Source organism: Paramisgurnus dabryanus, chromosome 4 (assembly GCF_030506205.2).
Source record: "Paramisgurnus dabryanus chromosome 4, PD_genome_1.1, whole genome shotgun sequence".
Classification (NCBI taxonomy): Eukaryota; Metazoa; Chordata; class Actinopteri; order Cypriniformes; family Cobitidae; genus Paramisgurnus; species Paramisgurnus dabryanus.
Genome location: NC_133340.1, coordinates 18362971 through 18378085, shown reverse-complemented (window position 1 = coordinate 18378085; position 15115 = coordinate 18362971). Strand labels below are relative to the sequence as shown.

The 15115-nt window shown below is 36.4% G+C and overlaps 1 pseudogene; it reads left to right on the top strand.

Moving 5' to 3' along the window:
- Positions 1 to 14287, top strand: part of LOC135750705 (uncharacterized) — a 28457-nt pseudogene extending 14170 nt beyond the window's left edge.
- The last annotated feature ends 828 nt before the right edge of the window (positions 14288 to 15115 follow it).

The following is a 15115-nucleotide window of genomic DNA, read 5'->3' as shown; positions in this document are numbered from 1 at the left end:
ACAACATTTAATGAATACCCTCCTCCACATTGTCCAAGCACTGTCCAGTTGCCCTCTGCCACATTATACATTACCCAACACTTTTTTTTAAAATACATAAATGTCAGATGGAGCAGCATTCAAGTTTATCAAAATATTTTAGGCCTTGTCCACACGGACACGGGTAGTTTTATAACCGTGGCTTTTTACGTGATTCGACCGTTCATCCACACGAAAACGCAATATCACGGCACTGAAACCGAACATTTTTGAAAACCCCTGCCAGGGGGTGGGTATTTTAATAAACGCCGGTTGCAGTGTTGTCGTGTAGTACAACCGAGTTTTTTGTCTTTGAAAACGACGATTTGAGCTCTATCGCCGCCTGCTGGTGTGGCATGCTCTTGACAGTGCTTGATAGCGTGTTTTTGCTTTTTCATGAAGACAGAGATTTCTTTTAAACCGAGCATGTGTGGAGGGGATTTTTTGGAAGAAAACTCTGGTTATAAAAATACCTGTGTCCGTGTGGACTAGGCCTTAGGTTTAGAATAGGGTTTTAGTGTTCAAAATATGTATAAACAAATTGGGCCTACATGTGGGTCCATGACCTTTTAGAAACTAACTCTCACTACGTCATTTCTTTCTCAAAATGGTGATGATATATGAGAACTACAGTCTTCAATTCAATTCAATTTTATTTATATAGCGCTTTTCACAAAAGTCAATTGTTTCAAAGCAGCTTTACATAAATAGAAGCAGTGAAAAGCACAGAAAAATGACAGATAGCACAACAAAATACATGATAGCATGAGCAGTTAAATTAGCTGCGGCTATGACTCAATATTATAAGTGCACGTATTACTAAAGCAACGTCTAGAAGAGGAAGCTAGGTAAAGCCCAAAAAGGCTGCCTCCCCGGGAGCTTAGAGCTTTCAAAAGAAATATAGTTCGTCAAGACGTTCGTTTAAGTTTATAATAGGGTATTAGTGCTATACATATGTAAAAACAAATTGGGTGCAGCTCTTTCATTAAATGTTGTAATCAATCGGTCACAATCAGGTTTTTTGTGTGTTTGCATTCCTTTCGAAGCAAAGGGAGAAGGGGGTCTCTAGCATGTGCCAGCTACAGGGTGCATTTCGATGCGATGAACCAACCGCTGGTGCTTTGCCATATTGCTGGTGTCACCCATTTTGCAACATAATAGTTTGTCCCAATAATTACACTTGTCTTTTTCTAATTGTGCAAAATGCAGCCACACTTTAGAGCACGTTCCCCCATGGCACTGTGCGGATGACGTTGAAAAATTGGAATTCAATTTCGATTTCTAACCCTATTTCTGACTATTGTCGTATCGGCAGAACCCTAGACAATACAGCTATTCATTATATTTCACTGTGCATTCATTATTTTTTTACAGCTACAAGCTTGATTTTATAAATGTGTTAGTAAAGGTTGAAATTAATATGAACTGAGAATAATAAATGCTGTAGAAGTATTGATTCATTGTTAATTCATTTATCTACCGTTCATTTTTGAGAATTAACAAGATATTTTGATGCTGATGTTTTATTGAACATGTTTTGTCACTATTATGATGATCAGTGTTTCCTTTAGTTGGATAGTTTGACTCTTTGTTTTGTTTATTGTAGTGTGCTCTTGGTGATGTTGTTTGTTCAAACATGGTATTATTGCAAAGAGTGTTTGCTACAAGCACAGCTTACATGTGGCTCATAACATCACTGAAATGTGCTTACATTGATGGTTAGAAGTGGCGGTCTAATTAGCCTGGTCCAACATTAATTTCATTTGTACAGAGAGTCTGGCCACGCTCCATTGCAAAGCGTTACTTCCGTTAAGGAGGGTCCATTGTTGAAGTTTAAAACTATTGGATCAGCCCAGAGTCACTCAGGATCTGCCAAAGCCAATCGCTGACGTGTGGTCTTGACGTATATCATGCACCGAAACCGGACGGAAACATCAAGTCAGAATACTCAGACAAACTATACTTAGCAAACCTGGTTCTTGCTCCGACTTTAACTTCTGTATATTCGGCAGTTTTGCAACAACGGAACGAATAGCTTTTCTCACGTCTTTCTCCGCTGCCATTATTGAACTACAACTCAAACTGACGCCCGACCTCAACGTCATCGTTCTTAGCCACCCCCATCTGTTCGCTGATTGGTCCTGCAGATTTTTGCAGGAGAAAACGAAACTCTATAGAGCCATCCCAGACGTACTGCTGAAGCGAAATGAAAATTAAGCGGAAGCACGTAGGAGGGCGGAGCCAGGCTAGCGGTCTAATATAGATTTAACTAACAATACATACCATGGATGAAACGTTAGAAAAATAAAAAAATGTAATATTTTTTTCTCAGTTTTCTTTGGAACCCCAATTAACATATTTAGGTGCATATTGCTACCTACTGTAATGGAAAATGCAACCTCATGGCTGTACTTATCAAAAATGTAAAGTCTAGAATTTTTTTTAGACACACATACAACAGATGTCAGGAATTAGCAGATGAATCACAAACATGATTTTTCTACATGTCACCAGGGACTTCCAGAGAATGTCACCATTGTTGTGAAACATGGACCGATTCTTGATGTCTGCATATGTGTCTCAAAATTCTAGACTTTTTCATTTTATTAAATATGAGCATATCCCAGTACCGTAGGTAGTGGTATGCACCTAAACATGTTGGTTGTGAATCTGGTTGTGACCTCAAATTAAGCGAGAGATTGAGACAATACTACACTGTTTTAAAATGAATTTTCTGAGATTACATGTTTGATATTTATTGTTAGTAAAATTTCAGTGATGGTGTAAGCCACGTGTGAGCTTTGTTTGTAACAATCTCTCTTTGCAATAAATAACATGTTTTAACAAACATTTTACAAAGACCACACACTACTATGAAAAGTCAAAGAGTCAAACTACCCAACTAAAGCAATCTTAATATTAATATCCTAATATTGAAATCTGCACGTTGAGCAGATGTCTTGTGTTTGCTGGGGAGCTACCAAAGGCGAGAATAACCAATGTCCAGTGGATATGCTCTTTAACCTTTTAAACCTAAGTAAAAGAAAATATACAAACATTTTTATAGCTTTTGAGGAATTTTCTTATCACATACAATCAGATATTAGAATAAAAAAGAAAACAAATAATAATACTATGAATAACAACAATAAGCGATAGCACATGCTGGCAACCAGAAGCGATCAACACAGTTTTCCGATTTGGTCACATGACGTTTGACATATATCGCATTACAACCTTATTGTAAAGTGTTACCTTTTTGTCTTCTATGACTAATTTAACTTATTCTTATAAAACATTCACAAAATTATGATTCTTTTGCATTACGCTTCCAAAATGTAATGTATTTGATGTGCATTGACCCAGATATAGTAAAAGGACTGACAGTCTTCTGTCTCAGTGTGAATATAGAAAAAGATACAGAATCTCAATTCATCCTCCTTCGTGTGAATTTAAATGAGAAAAGAATTTAATTGTTTCATGTTTCTTTCAGATGTAAGGAGTGAATTATGTTTGGATGAAGAAATAACGTCCTCGACTCTTTCCTGTATCGCCGGTGGAGAGACATTGAGCTCACAGAGGCATTTAGAGAGAAAACACACAGAACAGAAACATCATCTGAAGAAAATCACCAATGAGAGACCGTATCAGTGCCGTCAATGTGGAAAAACCTTTAGGCATGCAAAGTTATTAAAATCACACCAGAATATTCACTCTGAAGAGAAACGCTATCAATGTTCACACTGTAATAAACGTTTTCGTCATAAATCTCATCTGATAGTCCATGAGAGAATTCACACTGGAGAGAAACCTTACCAATGCTCGATCTGTGGAAAGAGCTTCTCTCATTTAAGATATGTTGGAGTTCATATGAGAGTTCATACGGGAGAGAAACCTTATGACTGTAATGTTTGTGGGAAGAGTTTTGGACAACAGGCTACCTTTATAAAGCACCAGAGAACTCATACAGGAGAAAAACCTTACAAATGCTCTCTGTGTGAGAAGATGTTTGCTTATTCAGATTCCTTAAAAGCCCATCTGAGAGTTCACACTGGAGAGAAACCTTACATCTGCTCTCAATGTGGAAAGAGCTTCACTAATTTAAGTTCTATTAGAGTCCATGAGAGAATTCACACTGGAGAGAAACCTCATCACTGTAATGTCTGTGGGAAGAGTTTTAATCAACATCAACATTTAGTGAATCACCAGAGAACTCATACAGGTGAAAGACCTTACAAATGCTCTCAGTGTGAGAAGACGTTTGCTCAGTCAAGTATCTTAAAAGTCCATGAGAGAGTTCATACAGGAGAGAAACCTTACGTCTGCTCTCACTGTGGAAAGAGCTTCTCTGATTCTAGAAGTATTCAGAATCATCAGAAGAAACATACTGAAGAACAAACTACACTGAAATCATCATAGTGTCTTAAAATCTTTGCACAGTGGTCATGTATATTCGGTGCGAATGTTAAATGCGATGATGTGCTAGAACAAAAACAATTGATTTCTATGAATGACTTTACATTGACCTCAGCTATTTGCAGCACAAAAAACTGAAGTTGTAGTTCTCATCACCAGGTAAATTTTTTTAACTTTCTCATTTTGTGAAGGGTTTTGTGTGATCTGTATTATATTGATTGAATTGGATGTTAAAGTAATACGCTGTTTACTCTCTCCTTATTGAGTGTTTAGTATGAATGGTGCATTATATTGTTTGAATTGGACTTATTATTGGATCTATATTATTGATTAATGTGTTATATAAATTTAATTGATTTTTGAATTATCATGTTGCTTACCTGGCTAATAAATTGATACGTTTGGATTTATTCTGCAAAATTACACTGAATTATTGACAACAAGTAATTTTGTTGCAATTGTGTAATCTACATGATATGCAGGTATATGCTGTAAACCCAACAAAAAAGTGTGAAGATGCCTAACAGCATAGTTTTGTGACGCACGTTTCACACTTTCTTTCATAAATTTAGAAATGAAGCATTTTCTACAAGCATGTGAAAAGTTAGGTTGTTTATATATTACCTGTTTTTTTTTTTAGGTAGGTAGCAAGGTGAATTACAATAATACCGCCCCCTTTATCTGCACTATCCAGCCACAGCACTGCCATTTAGTGCAGAGAGAAAGAGGAAGAAAAGAAGGACTTGACAGCACAATTGAGTTTCAATTACAACAAACCACCATCATTGTGATCAGTGTTTGCATTTCATCCACTCATTTGCAGTCCCACAAAGTGGCAATTTAAAAATGCTGTAATAACTTATCTGTGGGGTATTTTGAGCTAAAACTTACACACTCTGGGGACACCAAATATTTATTTTACACCTTTAAAAAAATCTTATAATATGAATCTTCTCTCTCCAGTACAGCAGGAGGCGCTCTGCAGCTCTTTAGTCCGCCAATAAACCCACTAAAGAAAGAAAGAAAGAAAAAGCTTGCCTGTGATGTGTTTGTGTATCCTCAGTGTTTTTCTCTCTTGAGTGTTTTATTGAGTGTAAACAGAGACTTGTCTCTGTGTATTTTAGTGTTGATGATGGATGTGATGTGCTGTAAATCAGTAGGAACTGATCTGTCCATGCTGGATATTGATGATTTCATCACAGAAATCTCTCAGCTGAAGAAAGAGGTGGCGTTACTGGAGACAAAGCTGAGGTTAAGAGGAGATGAAGGACTGAAGAGAGAGGTTTGTACAGCTTAAACATCCTTTACCTGAATCAGACAACATCAAATCATTTCTAATCTTACTCTGTGTGTGTTTGTTGTGAATCTTCCACACAGGACTCCGAGCTCAGTCTGACTTTACTCTGTTATACTGAGTCAAAGCCCACAGACGCTCAGGACACTACAGTGTGTGACAGTAATCAGGGCTTACAGGATGAGGAATCTACTGATCAAACCTCCACAGAGTCTCTGGATTCTGTCTGGAACGCTGGAGAACAGCAGCAGATCCTGCAGACCAAACCTAAGATGTGTTCAGTCAATCTGGAGGACTGCAGGAACCTCATGATGGACATCAAAACTGAACATACAGCAGATGAATATGAAGACAAACACAATGATGGTCATGATTTTATCCATTCAGGTATGTCTCCTCAGTTACTATTTGTCTGTAGCTGTCTGTAACTATTTTTCTAGCTACTATTTTCCTGTAACTGTAGCTTGTTTTTAATAAAACACATACCTCAGCATCACATATTGTATTTAGATAACATTGTATTTTATAAAATATATAAATTATGACCTCAACATAGATACCCACATAGTAATTTTTCTCTGGCCCATCTCCGGCCCACACAACCAGCTTTTGCTTGGCCCACATACCGCAATCAATGACGGCCCTTGTGTGGACCAGTTCTGGATTCCAGACAAGGGCCACAACTGACCCAAAACTCAGCCAAGTTAATTACCCATAATTGGCCCTGAATTGGGCCAGATCAAAATGAAACATTGGAAGCAAAACATAACCTTAAGTAAACCATGTCAATTATTGACAGACAGATAAATAAACAAAGAAAAATTAAGCTGCAGGTACCTTACAATGATTGCATGAGGATCCTATTGAAAAAAAAACGTGGTGAAGTTCTGCTTGTGGATTTAAAATTAAACATTGCAAAGATGAGAGACAAAGAGAGCGGGAGAACCTTTAGCCTACATTAACACCAACAACATTACAGATGAGAATAAAGGTTTCAGACATCTAGTGCCCAGTTAAGGAAAACCGGATAAAAGATGAGAAACGTGTAAAGGATACAAGTATGTAGATTGCCCTGCCACTAATCATTACAGTATGCTATCTGATTATAACTTATTGTATATGTATGCATCTTATGCCTAGAATTAGTGAAGGGGGTTGTATGATTCTTTGGTTCATTACTGCCTATTTTAAGTTTCGTCAGTTGTGCATATGACATGTGAAGCAACTGCATAGAGTTAAGTCTATTTAGTATTTTTCAGTAATGTAGTTATTTTGGAAAAATGTGTATAATGTGTGTATATATATATATATATATATATATATATATATATATATATATATATAATATAATATAATATAATATAATTAATGTAATGTATAATTTTTGGGAGGGGGCACTTGAAATTTGGTCACCCTGGGGCACTTCACTGTGTTAATCCGTGCCTGGCGGTAGGCTAGTGCTTTTTGTCCTTCTCTGCTATTATAGTTTATCAATATGGCGGAACAACATGGAAGCCTCCTTGGACTTACCCGTTCAATGTAAATAACTACACATTGTCCTTTTAATATTACATTTTTATTTTACATATTTGTTGTTTTCTAATGTTTTGTGTGTTTTTATTTGTTACGGCCGAATTTGTTTGTCAGTGTTGTATTTTTGATGGACCTGGAGTCTGAAATAAAGCATTCATTCATTCATTCATTCATTCATTCATTCAAACACTTTATAGATCTAACCACTACAGTTAGAGTATGGTTATTATGTAGCCTGTAAGGGTGGATTCACTACAGTGGTTCAAGCTGTAGGAATGCTGAAATGACTGAGAAATGTTAACAGCAAGATGGTGTAAAACTGTGTATTGTCAATAATCACCCTTCTGCAACTTATACAACACTGACAAACAAATACGACCGTAACAAATAAAAACACATAAAACAACATCAGAAAACAACAAATATGTCTAATGGTATTGCTAATGCCTAGTATGGTTGTAGTAAGCCTTTTTTAAATTGAAGAGTATAATGAATAAGACTAGGCCTGGCTAGAGTAAATATGTATCTGAATTTCAGGATGAAGCCCGGGAAGCTTTTAAATTATGGGTTATAGCCGGTAGACCCAAGCAGGGGCCTGAGCTTGAGTATAAAAAGTCTACAAATGCAAGATACAAGTAAGCTATTCGTATCTGTAAAAATGAGCAATCGTTGGAGGCTGATTCTATGGCTATGAAGCTGTTAAATCATAATATCACTGATTTCTGGAAAGATGTCAGAATGATTAATAGATGCAGAGTATCTCTTCCTTGTGCCTTGGATGGAGTTTCGGGGGCAGATAATATTGCAGAATTATGGAGACAGCATTATTGTAGTCTTTTTAATTGCATCCAAAATGAATGATATAATGTGGATGATATTCAAGCTAATGATTTAATAGTGATCATGTCACGTGAGGTGGAATATGCTGAGTAAATTGCTTCAAAATAAAGCGGACTAGATAATATTTCAGTTGAACATCTTAAATATGGTAGTAAGAGGATAGCCCCTTTACTAGCTGTCTGTTTTACTGACCTTTTGATTCATGGTGTGTTACCAGAATCAATGTTGTCTGTTCTGTTAGTGCCAGTTATTAAGAACAAAGCTGGAATGGTAGGCAACTTACATAATTAAAGACCGTTTTATCAGATACATGTGCGGTGACGATGGTTCCGAAAGTTTTTTAATGGTCTGACTATTTGTCAAACTGAACTCTTGAACAAATACCTCGTTGAAAATAACAAATGTTTTGGTTTCCTAGGTAATCTACGTGCTGTTTCTTAGCAGATTTTACCGGAAGTTACGTGTTGACCTGGGACCCGGCTTGTTTATGTTGTTACTGCTGAAACCGTCTATAGACCCATAGCTCTAGCTAGTATCCAGTCTAAAGTGTTGGAAAATTTTTGCTAGGGATGCACCGATACTGGTATCGGGTATCGGCCTCGATGCCACATTTTCTAAAGTACTCGTTAAAAGTCCCCCGATACCTGGAATCGATACCACGGTCTGAGAAATGTCTATGTTTGAGTGGCGTGTAAGGGGTAAATGTCTCTTGTGTTGTCCAAAGAGGCAGAGTTTACAACAAACTGGACAACTAGTCCTTTGTTTTTTTGTTAAATTATATGACTAAAGCTGTTACCTGTCAATTTAAATCATGTTTTTTTTATTAAGTACTCTGTATCGGTATCGGCAAGTACTGAAATGCAAGTACTTGTACTCGTATTCCAAATAAGTGGTATCGGTGCATCCCTAATTTTTGCTAGGTAGGTTAAATGTGTTAAGTAAATCTAAAGACAACCAGTTTGGATTTAAGGCTAAACATGATACTGATCTCTGCATTCATGTTTTAAAGGAAATTGTAAACAAGTATAGAGAGAAACACTCATCAGTCTTTATGTGCTTTATTGATGCATCTAAAGCCTTCGATCCGGTCAACCATGCAAAGTTATTTTTAAAAATGAGATGCGTGAGAATCCTGGCTTATTGGTATGCCCACCAGATGATGCAAAGTAAAATGGCGCAATAAAGTCTCTGCCCCTTTTGGGGTTATGAGACAAGGGGGGATTTTTTTCCCCTTATTTTATTCTATCTTTACATGGATGATCTATCAGAATGTTTGAATGACTATAAAACTGGGTGTATGATTGGGAATATTTGTGTGAATCATATTATGTATGCCGATGATCTTGTGGTGTTTAGTCCTAGCAGTGCTGGTCTTCAACAGCTTTTAAATGTGTTCTGAGTATGGTCTTGAACATGATATTTTATATAATCCTGATAGGAGTGTGGTTATGATTTGCAGAACTAAGGAGGATAAAAGTATAACATTTACAGTCTTTAAGTTGTCTAATAGGAGTCTTACCCAGATAGCATGCAACCGTTGAAACAATGTTAAAAACAGTTGATGTGTCAATGTTAATTGCATTGAATCAATATCAGGTTTGCACCCTCCATTAATATTGAAAAAATATTGAAATTTCCACCATCCACCTAGATGTCAAGATGATATAAAAATTAAGCTGCTTTACATGATTATGTTGATCCATTTTTGTCCATTATAATTGTTCTGGTTTTTTAATCCACTGTGACAAGGCAAACAGAAAAATGCTGACACATTCAGACATCATTAGTCATCCTACAAATCTCAACAATGGTGACAATCATCAAACAAATTCAGATATAAAACGATCAACTGCAATGCATGCTTGGAGTCATAAATTAGTTTAGTACTACGATGATACCCAGAATGCTTAGCAGCATGAAGCTTTCTTTTGTTGATCGTCACCATTGATAGACCGATTCATGATGTCAAAGATAGATTCAGTAATTTAACCTTCTAAATGTGTTTTTATAATTCTCAAAATAATAGAATAGGGATCGACTGAGATGGATTTTTTTGTCTTAGCCAAAGACTGATACAGGCTGCCGATTTTCATGAGCCGATATTTGGAGCCAATACTGCTTTTGCTCACTCAATTTATATCATAAAAATGACACGATGATGCCAAATTGTGGTCTCAATTAAAAAAAGTAACATTATTGAACTTAAAAAACTATATATTTAACAAATAGTAAAAACGGGTGAGGGTGCTATGGATCCATGAACTGCACTCTCCACAATGACGAGGAACTATCAGCGAAGGATGTTGATTTCTAGCACTTTTCTACTACAAATATATCTAGATGAGAAATAAAAACTTGCTTTGTCCAGCTATGATCAGCTGATAGGCTGAGCTTTTGATGTTGTCATGAAAAGGTTGGTTGTTTTTAGTCACATGACCTGCAATCGCTTGCAGCTTCCAGCACTCTGGCTGTAAATACTTACGGAAAAAATCGGCGAACAGAGCAGCCACACATCGGCCGATACACATAAAACTCACAAAAATCGGCCCTATATATTGGCCGGCCGATATATCCGTCTATCACTATAATAGACCTGACACTGCTTCCAACTAGTACTGTAATATCCATTTCTTACACATCTTTAACAGTATTTCATTCATATTATTTAGGTATATCTACAAGAATCAAACTACTTGATAACATTAGATCTTTGTTTTCTTTGCAGTAGCAGATGTATTTTAAAACACTGCTTTAACAGCCAAAGAAAAATTACCATTACAACAAAAGAGTCAAGGGCCCAACTAAAGCAAACACTGATCATCATAATGGTGATTTGTTGAAATTTCAATTTCTTTTCAATATTAATGGAGGGTGCAAACGTGATATTGATTCAGTGGTATTAACATTGACAAATCAACGATTTCTAACATTGTTTCAATGGTTGCATGCTATCTGGGTACTCTATCTGTGAAAGTAAATTACCTTGGTCATTTTATCACAGAATGCATGACAGATGATGATGAGGATATAGAAAGACAATGGCGTATGATGTCTATGCAGGCGAATATACTTTTACATAAGTTTAGTTTCTGTTCAGATGAGGTGAAGGTGTCACTTTTTACAGCATTTGTACAACACTTTAGTGCTCACCTGTGGTTCAACTATAAAACATCTAGTTTACAGAAGCTGCAGGTAGCGTATAATGATGCAATGAGAATTTAACTTAAAGGGGACTGTTATAGCAGCAACCAGTAGCCGCTAAGAGGCTGAGTAGAGGGAGTTAAAGATGACGTGTTTCAGTTGCATACAGGGTGGTTTATTATATTATTTATGTTGATCAGCAGACATGTAATGATGGCAGCAAGATAAGTTCATCCCCAGTAAATGAACTAAATGAAAAGAACTGTAAATCAAAGGAAATGTATAAAAAGAAACGTAGCTAAAAGAAACAGTCAACAGAAAGTGAGCGTCCCAGCTATTCACCCTCTTCCACCATTAATCCACACGCAAACACACAGATGATATGCACCTGTGGATACACCAAGTGACGTAACCAACGAAAAGTTGCAATTTCAAAATAAAAGTCATCAAAACCTTACCGGGCACTTATAGGGACATATTATGAAAATAGCTCCTTGTAATTTGGCTCCTATTGTGATGTCAGAATACGATAATACCGCCACCTTTATCTATTATATATATATATTGCAGTATCCAACAACGGCACAGCCATTTAGTTCAGAGAGAAATACAAAGAGAGAGAAAATAATTCACAGCACAATTGAGTTTTAATTGCAACAAACCACATTGTGATCAGTGTTTGCACTACAACCGCTCATTTGCATTTTAAATGACACGCCAAAAACGGCACATTTTTGCTCAGGCCTACAAAGTGGCAATTTTAACATGCTGTAATTAATTATCTGTGGGGTATTTTGAGCTAGAACTTCAATTACGCACTTTGGGGACACGAAAGATTTAGTTTACATCTTTAAAAAATCTCATAATATTACCCCTTTAAATAACCTACACTAATTGTTAATAATTGCAACCTTATTGTAAAGTGTTACCTTTTTGTCTTTTATGACTACTTTACCTTTATTCTAATAAAACATTAACAAAAATGATGATTATTTTGCTGCGTACATTTCCAAAATTAGATTTATTTGATGTGCAAATAGGGCTGTGCAAAATATCCTGCGATTCTCATACGTGTTTCATCAATAAAGCCGGTTATTGATTAGTAATAAATTGCCATCATCTGCTTTCAGAAGGAGCAGCATTTACTACACAGAGCCGTAGTTCACAGAGAAGTTAGGCAAAATCGGGTTCATAATCGAGGAAAATCAACTCCGATAATCTATGCAATTTTGCCTAGCTTCTCTGTGATCTACGGGTCTGTGTAATAAATGCCGCTCCATCTGAAAGCAGCTGATGACAATTTAATAACAATCAAGTAACCGGCTTTACTTATGAAACACGCATGAGAATCATAGACGATTTTTTGCCAATCCCTATGTGCAATGACCCAGCTGTACTAACAGGACTGACAGCTGTCTTCTGTCTCTGTGTGAATATAGAAAAAGACACAGAATCTCAATTCATCCTTCTTTGTGTAAATAAAAAATAATTTAATTGGTTTATTTTTCTTTCAGATGTGAAGAGTGAATTATGTTTGGATGGAGAAATAACATCGACTCTTTCCTGCATCACCGGTGGAGAGACATTGAGCTCAAAGAGACATTTAGAGAGACAACACACAGAACAAAAACACTTCACCCACCCCAGATCTGAGATCAGCTTACAAGAGAAGAAACTTCATTCAGAAGAGCACAGAGACAAAAAGAAGAAATTTCACTGTCAACATTGTGGGAAGAATTTTGACTTTTTATGTCAGCTGAACATTCACATGAGGACACACAGTGATAAAAAGCCTTTCTACTGCACTGAATGTGGCTATTACTTCGTCACCAAAGGAACTCTTGATGTTCATCAGAGAATTCACACAGGAGAAAAACCATACGAGTGTCCTCACTGTGAGAAGAGATTCAGCCACAAACCTTATCTGAAGAAACATATGCTTATACACACCAATGAGAGACCGTATCAGTGCAGTCAATGTGGAAAAACCTTTAGGAATTCAAGGTTATTAAAATCACACCAGAATATTCACTCTGAAGAGAAACTATTTCAATGTTCACACTGTGATAAACGTTTTTGTCATAAATCTAGTCTTATAATCCATGAGAGAGTTCACACTGGAGAGAAACCTCATCACTGTAGTGTTTGTGGGAAGAGTTTTAACCAACGTGTCAGTTTAGTAAAACACCAGAGAATTCACACAGGAGAAAAACCTTACAAATGCTCTCAGTGTAAGAAGATGTTTGCTCAAGCAGGCAACTTAAAGGCCCATCAGAGAATTCATACTGGAGAGAAACCTCATCACTGTAATGTTTGTGGAAAAAATTTTAATCAAAATGAACATTTAGTGAGACACCAGAGAACTCATACAGGTGAAAAACCTTACAAATGCTCTCAGTGTGAGAAGATGTTTGCTCATTCAGCTTCCTTAAAAGCCCATCAGAGACTTCATACAGGTGAAAAACCTTACGTCTGCTCTCATTGTGGAAAGAGCTTCTCTGATCCATCTAGTTTTAGAGTTCATCAAAGAGTTCACACTGGAGAGAAACCTCATCACTGAAGTGTTTGCTAGCTTTCTAAAGCACGAGAGAACTCATACAGGTGAAAGACCTTACAAAAGATCTCAGTGTGAGAAGTCAAGTAATTAAAAGTCCATGAGAGAGTTCAAACAGGAGAGAACCTTTATGTCTGCACGATCTGTGGAGAGAGATTCTTATTCTGGAAGTCTTCAGCATCATCAGAAGAAACACGCTAAAGAATGAAGTACACTGAAATCATTGTAGTGTTTGTCTTGACACACTGGTTGTGTGTATGCAATGAGAATATTTGATTCGATAATGTACTACAACAAAAACAATTTATTTCTATAAATTAATTTACATTGACCTCGGTTATTTGTGGTGCCAAAAAGCAAAGATAATAATAATTTGAATTATTTGGTATTGTTGACATTTCTTATGATTGATTAATGTGCTTTATTAGTTGAATTGATTTTTGAATGATCATGTTGTTTACCTGGCTAATAAATTGTTACGTTTGGATTTATTCTGCATTACTCTGAATTATTCACTACAAGTAAATTTGAGCTGTGGACAGGTATATGCTGTATACCCATTAACATATACCACCTTTAAAAATCATGAGGGGGCGGCACAGTGGCTCAGTATGGATTGTGTATGGATTAACTGGTTCTCCCCATGAATATAGCCGTAGATGCTGGAATGGCGTAAAGAAATAAAGGAAGAAGGAAAAGCGTGAGGCTGCGTAACAGTATCGTTTTGTGACACATGTTTCACACTTTCATTAATAAATGTACATGTGAAGCACATACCATTAGCATGTAAACTTCTTAAGCAATCAAAACTTCATGAAAAAAGACTTCATCAGTGAAAGAGAACAATGGGTAAAAAGTAAAAAACATTAAAGTTCCTGCCATATTATGGATTATAGTTGCAAAAACAAAGAAGCATTTTTAAAATTTCTGCCTCTCCTTTGCCACCACAATTTGAAGAATGACCCAGTTGTCGTCTTCTCTATAATATGACGCATGCTATTTAATTGACTGTCCCTTATTCTTGATCTGGTAATAATCTTCTCTTTCATGTTCCTTACAGCTCTTTTCTTCACTCAGTGTCTGTATTTTAATGATAAAATCAGACTGATGTTCCCATTCTTTAATAATTATTTTCTTTACAATGTCCTATCATTATAATTTTAAAAGCTTGATGTTTTGTCTTTATTTTGTTTCTTCATCACTTGTTGACTATTTTATCAACTTCTTCTTTCCCCCTTATGCCTATATGTGTAAATCTCCATTCGCTATTGCAGGTGGAGACTGTATTCCTTGACACAGGTAAAAATCAGCATTGTGAC